Below are 9292 nucleotides of genomic sequence, written 5' to 3' on the forward strand. Positions count from 1 at the left end.
CTAGGTCCCTCAGTCCAAGAGCCGTTTATAAATGTGTGTTCAAAATAAAGTTGCGTGTTACCAAAGAGCTATCAATAAATATGTCTATTAAAAAGTCTTTCGTGTAACCATATCGCTTTCATATTCGCATCGTATGATAAAATTGAACCTACGAATGCGACAACGGTAAATTGTTGTTCCAAATGCATAAACAGTTTATAATTTGTTAACTTGTCTCTAAAATTGTTGTACAGCAGCGTAAGAAAAATAAACGTTCGGAAACAAACAATAAAATAGTGTAGCCGTAATCGATTAAAACGCAGTGTTTTTTCAATCGAGATTGTCCGTATTAAAGTGTTTTTTGATTGGATACAATAAGCAATGAGAATGATTGTAACAAACTAAATAAATTGCGGTTTATTATTTTGTTTAGGAAAAGCAGTTAACCGAAAGCTGTTTGTCTCATCTGGTCATGATAAGTAAGGCATTATTTTGAAAGAGGAATGCAGTAAACAAATATTACATACAATATTAAATAGCTCTCGAGCATATATTTAAACCATCGGTATAGGTTGTTTTAACTAGAGCTTCACGTAATAGGATCTTTTTCGGACTTGCTGTAATTTCGGACAAATTCGTTTGTAACATATTCAAGTTACTTGTACAGATATATATTTACATTTAATGTCATAAGCACATACAGATATATGACAAATGAGACATAGAATATATCGCAGATTTCAAATAATTAAGACTAGGCCACAACAAATTGATTACATGGCCGATGGATTTCCGGCACCTAAAAATCTTAAAACGAAATAAAAATATTTTTATTTTTATGTTGCGCCCGCAGCAACAATTTGTGCTCTGCACACATTCGCAGGGCTAGCGCTGTCGTTCGCCACTTGAGCCATTTGCGAAAATATTGAGAATTTGGCTCAAGAAAAATCCGATTTGCGAAAATGCTAAAATGTCTTAAAATTTCATTAAAAACCGGCGCCATTTTAACCCGAAACCGGTTTTCTATATTTTTCTCTTTGTTTCAATGAAAGTATTCGCAATTTTGACAGTGAACGAAAACCGGTCTGCACCTGTATCGAGACATCGCTTGACCTTATTGTTATTGAAGTGCACATGGTAGCTGGCCAATCAAAACTGAGCTCGCTTACACATGAAATGACGTTGTTGAATGATGCGTCAGGGTTTTTTTTGGCCCGATTTTATAGCCGAAATTCGGCTATGTTCCCAATCCCAAAAAGTATACTTTTTTCCCAAAATGTGGCAAAAAATTCCCAATTTCCAAAAAAAAAAAAAAAAAAAAAAAAAAAAATTTTTTTTTTTTTTTTTTTTTTAGAAAGAAGTTTAATGCGTATTTTATCTCAATTTCAATTCAATTACATCTTACAAAGTATTATATGATTTTGTTATTTTAATTTGAATTATTATAAAGAGTTATATCAAATTTAGTATTTCCCTAATCAGTGGACTTTTCATGTGGAAAAAAAGGCTAATTAATTTATTTTCCCAATTTCATGAAAATGCCGATAAAATTCCCAATTCCAAAGCCATGGGCTATCTTCCCAAAAAGTGGAAAAAAAACCCTGGATGCGTAAAAATGGGTGGAGCTTTGAATACAGTTAATATTGTCGTCTGCAAACAAAATAGCGGCCGGTCGCAAATGTCGTATTATAAGATTAAAAATGGAAATAAGCGTGACAATAAATTAATTATTTCCAAGCTGACTATCGATCTAAAGTAAAGAGTGATAATTAAATAATTAGTTCTATGTCGTTGATGTTACAACTTTCTGCCAATTTTCGATTGAAATGAAAGGTGATAATTAATTAATTTGATCGTTTTACTCATACACTATGCTAACTAACAGCGGCGTATTTTAATCAAAGGAAAACGTGAAAAACACGCGCGGTTTAATTGCAATAATTAAAGTTTAATTAAAGTAACGAATTTGTAACACATTGAAAGAGTAATTCATATCGTCTACAATATAAAGTAACCACTTTGTCCGTACAGTCGCTAACATGGCTTCTTTAACCTTAAGGCGTCCTTTGGACGAAAATGAGTCTGAACAAAAAAAAATAAAAAAAAAATAGAGCATTCCAAGAGTCATGGAAAGTTGATAATGATTGGCTTTGCTTTGAGAATGAATCAAAATCAATGAACTGTGACCTATGCATTAAGATGCAGAATTCCAACATGTTCACTGTAGGTTGCAATATCCTGAAAAAGACTCGGTGACAAAACATGCAAAGTCTAAAGGTAAGATTTCGTAGATGAGAGGAATTTTAATTTGAAATTACTTTGAAATGCTAAGGTCTAACTATATGTATATATGCAGATGAAACAAACGAAAACTGGTTGGCAATAGGCCCAAAACGCAACACAGACAATCTAGGATCCAAATTTTTTTCGAAGGGGGGGGAGGGGGGGCATGCCCCCGGACCCCCCTAAATCTGGGTGGCTCAAAGATATTTTGGGCCAGCGCTAGCCCTGACATTTGTTAAATGATTTAGGTTAATTTAGCCTATGTATTTTATGATATAGACTGTTATTGATTAACTTACGAGAATGTGTTTAATTCAGAGCTCCAGATAAGGGTCGTATTTTCGTAATTACGAATTATTTTCAAGTCCGTTACGTATTTATTTTAAAATTTTGTCGTACCATTAAGAATTACAAAATCAAGATACGAATATTATTTTTACATCGGTTCGTATCGATTTTTATTGAGTTCTTTTCGCGTATTAAAGATCTTTGCGGTGCTAATATACAACGGTTATCGGGTTTGTTTAACAAAGCGCATTTTTTGCAATAAAAGCGGCGTATACAGTCTATCTGTCAAAAAACAATGGCAGCACCAAGAGAGCGTCTTAAAAAACTGCAAAGCATCCAAACACGCTTTTAACATATTGTACGCAAAGTGAGCCGAAGTTAAATGTTTAAAACGACATTATAGAAATGATCATATACGATGTTGTATGTTCAGTTTCCGACAAAGTCGGAAAAGCTAAACAAAAACGCGACACGACGGGTCCAAATTTAAACACAAAAAAAACATTGAACGAGTGGAAGGGACAAGTCCCGTGGCTAATCGTTGAAAAGATTGAAGGGGAGACCCGTTTTAATTGTGAAATATGTAAAAATTCATCTAAATCATGCAATCTTAGCACAGTTTGGGCATATGAAGGTATTTGAAAAATAAAATTGTATAATACTGAAAAGACACAGTTGAACTTGTGTAAATAAAGTTGCTAGTATGTTTATTTTGATTTTTTTTTGCATAAAAATAACCATTATTATTTATTTCTAGGTCATTTATAAAAAATATGAATTATTTTCCAAAACTTAGTAGTAACGTTAAGAATAAAATTTCAGTGTTCAGAATTCTTTTTGAAAATCTGGTAGTAATTTAAGAATTTCACAAAACCTTATCTGGAGCCCTGTAATTTGTTCGCCCAATACAAGTTGAGCCTCTCCAAAAAAGCTCGAAACTTGCCTTATACAAGAAAAAGGCGGCCAATACGGAAAAAAAACACGGCAAATACAGAAAAAACTTTCAAAAAGGTCGGCAAATACGAGATTCAGTCAATCAGAAACCAGGAAAAACTAGGCCTTATATGAGAATCTAAAATTTCGACAATCGTGGAAGCCATTTTGAAGTTGTATGCTTAGTTTTGGTTCAAAAGTTTAAACCTTTATAAAGATACTTAAAGTACTCAGCCCCTAATATTTTCAGCTCCCTTTTTCGACAATAAGAACAGTGCAGTGTAACCACAACAGTAAGGTTCAATACTTGAGCGTCCATAAATAAAAACTTTTTAAGCTACAATGAAGCGCCAAAAGCAAAACTAATTCGAAATCAGGGGCACATTACAAATGCAATTCCTAATGGCAATAAGTAAGTTTTCAATCCTTATTGTCTTTCTGAGTTGTATTTAAAACAACGGTAGTGAATCCAGTGTAACTGGAATGTCATTCAGGTAAATTTTGCATAATTTCGCGACCTGTCAAATTGCATTCCTGTCAACTTCATGCATCATGTCATGTCTAGAAAGCATCTTTCGTCATATACTAAGTTTATATGCTATTTTTCTATGTTCATCAGTAGTATCGCCTTCATATTACAATATTAATGAAATAATACTTATTCTGAAATTTGATGCATGGAACACTTATTTCCTCTTGCAACAACATTCAATTTTCATTTTAAATTAACAACATATCTTTTAAAAGGTAGGCTAGATTGAACTTTACCAGTACAAAGTTGTTAATCACTATCGACAAAGCGGGGGTTTAGGGGCGGTAGCCCCCGATACTAAAGAAATTTATGGGATAAAAAAGGATTATTCGGTGTTGCGTTAGTTGTTGCGCACTTAGCAACGATAAAATTATACGCTTTTCAATTCTTTTATACGTACCGGTAAAGTTCAATCGTCCCAAAAGGTATTTTGAGTTACATAACATTTTCAAAGCATTTTGCATGAGATATAAACAGGTACAAAGTTGTATAGAACAGAAATTTTGCTGTTTTTCAAAACTTCATACTTAATTTAATAGCAAAAACCTGTAATTCGAAAGTTAAATTCAAGCTTTTCTTGCTGAATAATATTAAAGATTAATTAATAAAATTGTCATAAATTAGTTGAATTCATATTGGCTTTGTTATTGAGCTTCAGACAGCCTTATTACAGCCTCTATCTACCTTAGTTTTTTAATTATCTCCCCTTTTATATAATTTTAAAGGAAATTGTTGTCCGGAGCATTACTCTAAATGTACTGAAGGGGTTAACTTGAAACTTGCAATATAAACAGATGGCAAGTAGGAAAAGTCAGTGACTAAGAACCATAACTCTATCTACCTTAGTTTTTGAATAATCTCCCCTTTTATATAACTTTAAAGTAAATTTTGTCCGGAGCATAACTCTAAATGTACTAAAGGGATCATTTACTTGAAACTTGAAATATAAACATATGGCAACTAGGAGAAGTGCGGTTACCAAGAACCATAACTCTATCTACCTTAGTTTTTTAATTATCTCCCCTTTTATATAATGTTAAAGTAAATTTTTGTCCGGAGCATAACTCTAAATCTACTGAAGGGATTTACTTGAAACTTCTAACATAAACAGATGGCAAGTAGGAGAAGTGCAGTGACTAAGAACCATAACTCTATCTACCTTAGTGTTTGAATTATATCCCTTTATTTAATTTCAAAGTAAATTTTTGTCCGGAGCATAATGAATTATCTCCCTTTATTTTTTTTTACAAATATTATTCTACTCTCTAAAACAAATGTTGTCATACAAGCAAACACATTTCGGTGGGGATTTGGCACTACTGTGACAAGCTCTTGTTTGTTTTGTTTTGTGAGATTTTCAGTATTTAGTCTTCCGATCACGTTTACTCTGATGCTAATAACTAATTCGTATTTTTATAAAGACGAAAATATATTTGTGAATAAAAAATTATTGTTACTTAATATAATCTATTTGCGCGATTATTTAAGTGATTTGATGTTTATTTCGGATTATTTTATCGTTTTATTGACTATACAAAAGTCTTATATACATGTTTTACATTACTGTTACCAGTGTTTTTGCCAACCAGTCAGTGCGCATGCGCGGAAAAACCCCAATGTAAACAATAACAATTTAATCGTCTATACAGGAGTTTTGTAACTTAAGAAGATTCATATGAGCATGAATGCTTATGACCTATGGATAACCCATTAAGCTGAAAGATAATTTCCAATGGGGTCCATAAAACACACACTGAAATAGCAAAATGATTCAAAGATACATAACCATATGAACAAACACTAACAACATTATGTTGGTTATATGGTTATACATAACCATATGAACAAACAACATATCCAATGTAAACTTTTTACTACTGGAGCAGACATTATCTTTCTAAAAAAACAAGTCTAAAAATAGAGTGTACTGATGGCTTGCTGATATTTTGTCTGCGTGTATTGACTAAAATGTATTTTTTGAAGCAGCGCTTGTTCTTTAGTAGATTATTAAGGTGTAAGAATTGCTGATACACGTGCTTAAAAATAACGCAGCGATACCAGTATATTGATGGCACCATAAGACTATGACCAGATCAAAAAAATATAGTTACGAGTTGGGCAATTAGTTTATTGGCACCGAGTGTCTAAGTCATGAGTTTTGTTTAATGACACAATTTAATAAACTATGCACTATTTATTTAAAGGTGCAGATAAACAAGTGTAATGCTCCCGAAGAATGTTTGGGCCAAACAATATCTAAGAAACAAAAAGGTATGTTCCTAAAAAACTCTTTAGTTTTTTGTATAAGTAGATAAATAAAGTCAATGTTATACCATTTTCAATAACTTTAATTTGTAGTGGTATATTGTAAACATAATTGTCCTCAGTTTGTATTAAAAGTTTAATATCATCAGCTAGTATAGTGTACGAGTATATTTTATGTTGATGCTAATTAAATTGATGGAAATGTCTACTTGATTTTATATAACACTTATCTTGTGTGTAGAAAAATATAGGAAGATTTTTGATCCCCCACTCATCAGCAACAGACAGCCATTTCATTCAAGAGGATTATGCTTCTTATGTTTTTACTTTTCTTTCAGTTGATAAAAATGCAGAAAGATATAGCCAACTCATTGAAGGTGACGACATGCAGGTGTGTACTTATTAGCATAAGTTCTGACTTAGATATGATTTGTGAAAATCTTGGTTGATGACTTGTATTTAATATTAAAGGGGCCTTTTCACAGATTTTGGCATGTATTGAAGTTTGTCATTAAATGCTTTATATTGATAAATGTGAAAATTGGATCTAAAAAGCTTCTGTCAAAAAAACAAGAATGAAATTTAAAAAAGAAAACGAGTAACTCTGAACATGGCTTGAACCACTGACCCCTGGTGTAAAAGTCTTATCGCTTAGACCAATAGGCCATTCATTCAATCGTTACACGTTGCAACGCTTTATAATTTTCAAGTTTTTAAATCATCAAAAGATGCATATGATGGATATTTTAGAGCATGCTAAATGTTCAGTATTACTGTTTCCTGTCAAATATCACAACTACCATGAAAATATGTGAATCTGAAACATTTTTATTTTGTCAATTTACCAAAACTTTAAAAGGCCCCTTTAAAGAAATTAGAAACCTGACATATTGCCATATTTACTACCTTTACAACTAGAAAAGTGTGTTTATCTTATTCTATTAAATAATTTATTTTCTTATAAATATGGGGTCAAGCTCTATAAATGTGTACATATTGCAATAAAATAATTGAGTACTGTTAGCTGATTTTGATTACATTGAACATGGCCATACTTCTCTACTACCACCTGTGTATGGGGAAAATGTGTTTCCAACTGGTGTTTTCACTTCATAAATAGATTATTAAGAATTATCTTGGCAAATGCATATGGTATGGGTGTGTTTTAGCTAAAGTTAAAGAAACTTTAATAAGTTTCAAATGATTAAAATGTTTCTGATTCATTATCAGAAATAATTTAAAGTATTCTTATAACCTCACCATGTAAATGTTATTTTAAGAAAAATACATTGAAATTGGGTATTCTGATTGGTTTGTTTTGCACATTGACACTGTGATATAAATTTGCAAAATAATATTTAAAAATAAATGTATGTATATAACAATTTATGTACAAAAAGGACACTATTGCGGTACTACAATTAGACCTTTAATTACACATGTTAATGAATATATGTACAAGTACATAATTGTGTTTTAGGTGTGACTGTATGCACGACTGTTACTGCTGCCTGGGTATTATGTGAGCAAGAAACACGTCTGGATTATAATTTGGACACACATGTACAGCTGTTTTGTGAATATGATAAATTATGTATGCTATATTTGCATTTTTGATGGGTTTTTAGATGTTTAATGTTCAATACATCAGACAAACTCGGAAGTTTTTTTTTTAAATCGAATATTAATTTATCAAACAAAATCCCATGAACTACAACCATATGTTTATAGCTTTACACTTCAAGAACAACTATTTTTGTGTATTATGATTATATATTTGTTAATGAGATACAATTTTGAGTTGAAATATTATGAATTTTGTTATGCCAGCGTAATATTTGATTTTGGTCTGTAAATAAGAAATTATTGGAAATGCAAGAGATTCGCTTATGAGTTGGAATGTTTTAAATTTTGTCACGCCGGCATAACATTTTAAATTTTTGTCTGTAAATAGGAATTGTTTGGACATTTATCAGCCATTCACTTTCTGTAGAAATGTTATGAATCTTGTTACGCTTGTATAGCATTTAGGTTTGGGTCTGTGAATATGAAATTATTGGAAATACAAGAGATTAACTTATGAGTTGAAATGTTTGGATTTTTGTTAAGCTGGCATATTATTTTGAATTTGGGTCTGTAAAAAGCAATGATAGGAAACTTGAGAGCAATGCACTTTCTGTGGAAATATTACTTATTTTGTTATGCCGGCGTAACATTTGAGATTGGGTCTGTAAATAAGTAATTATTTGAAATGCAAGCAATTTACTTTTAATTTAAAATGTTTGGAATTTTGTTACGCTGGCATAACATTTTATGTTTCAGTCTGTAAATAAGAAATCATTCGAAATGCAAGTGATTCACTTTTAGTTGAAATGTTTGGAATTTTGTCACACTGGCATAACATTTACAGTTTTGGTCTGGAAATAAGAAATTATTAGGAATGCAAGCGATTCACCTTTGAGTTAAAATGTAATGAATTTTGTTAAGCTGGCGTAACATTTTTTTTGTTTTCAAAAAATTAGCATGTCGAAATTATCACAAAAAAACCCTGTAAAACACCCCTTTTAATTGGGATTCATGGACATTCCATTTTTAAAATAGACAGATTTTTATGAATTTTGTGAGTTTGTACCGCCAGCGTAACATTTAAAGTGGAATGATTTATTTGGTGATGTTATAATGAACCTTTGTGAGTTTGTACCGCCAGCGTAACATTTTCAAAGAATTATCTGTCTATGTGATTATGAACCTTGGGGAGTTTGTACCGCCGGCGTAACATTTTTATTTTTTTGTCAAAGTGATTATGAATTTTGTGAGTTTGTACCGCCAGCGTAACATTTAAAGTGGAATGATTTATTTGGTGATGTTATAATGAACCTTTGTGAGTTTGTACTGCCAGCGTAACATTTTCAACGAATTATCTGTCTATGTGATTATGAACCTTGGGGAGTTTGTACCGCCGGCGTAACATTTTTGTTTTATTTTTCTGTCAAAGTGATTATGAATTTTGTG

At 31.7% G+C, this 9292-nt stretch overlaps 1 long non-coding RNA gene across 3 annotated transcripts in view; it reads left to right on the plus strand.

Moving 5' to 3' along the window:
- The window catches only part of LOC127877036 (uncharacterized), a 10750-nt gene extending 1694 nt beyond the window's left edge, over positions 1-9056 (plus strand). Inside the window, exons 1-4 of one of the 3 annotated variants that reach the window (XR_008048228.1) lie at positions 392-458; positions 6220-6286; positions 6619-6671; positions 7761-9056. This is a non-coding gene — a long non-coding RNA (uncharacterized LOC127877036). Of the gene's footprint in view, positions 1-391; positions 459-1595; positions 2257-6219; positions 6287-6618; positions 6672-7760 lie in introns of those variants that run through there. The other 2 variants (XR_008048229.1, XR_008048227.1) reach the window with 2 other exon arrangements.
- Positions 9057-9292: the final 236 nt, after the last annotated feature.

Source organism: Dreissena polymorpha, chromosome 4, assembly GCF_020536995.1.
Source record: "Dreissena polymorpha isolate Duluth1 chromosome 4, UMN_Dpol_1.0, whole genome shotgun sequence".
Taxonomy (NCBI): Eukaryota; Metazoa; Mollusca; class Bivalvia; order Myida; family Dreissenidae; genus Dreissena; species Dreissena polymorpha.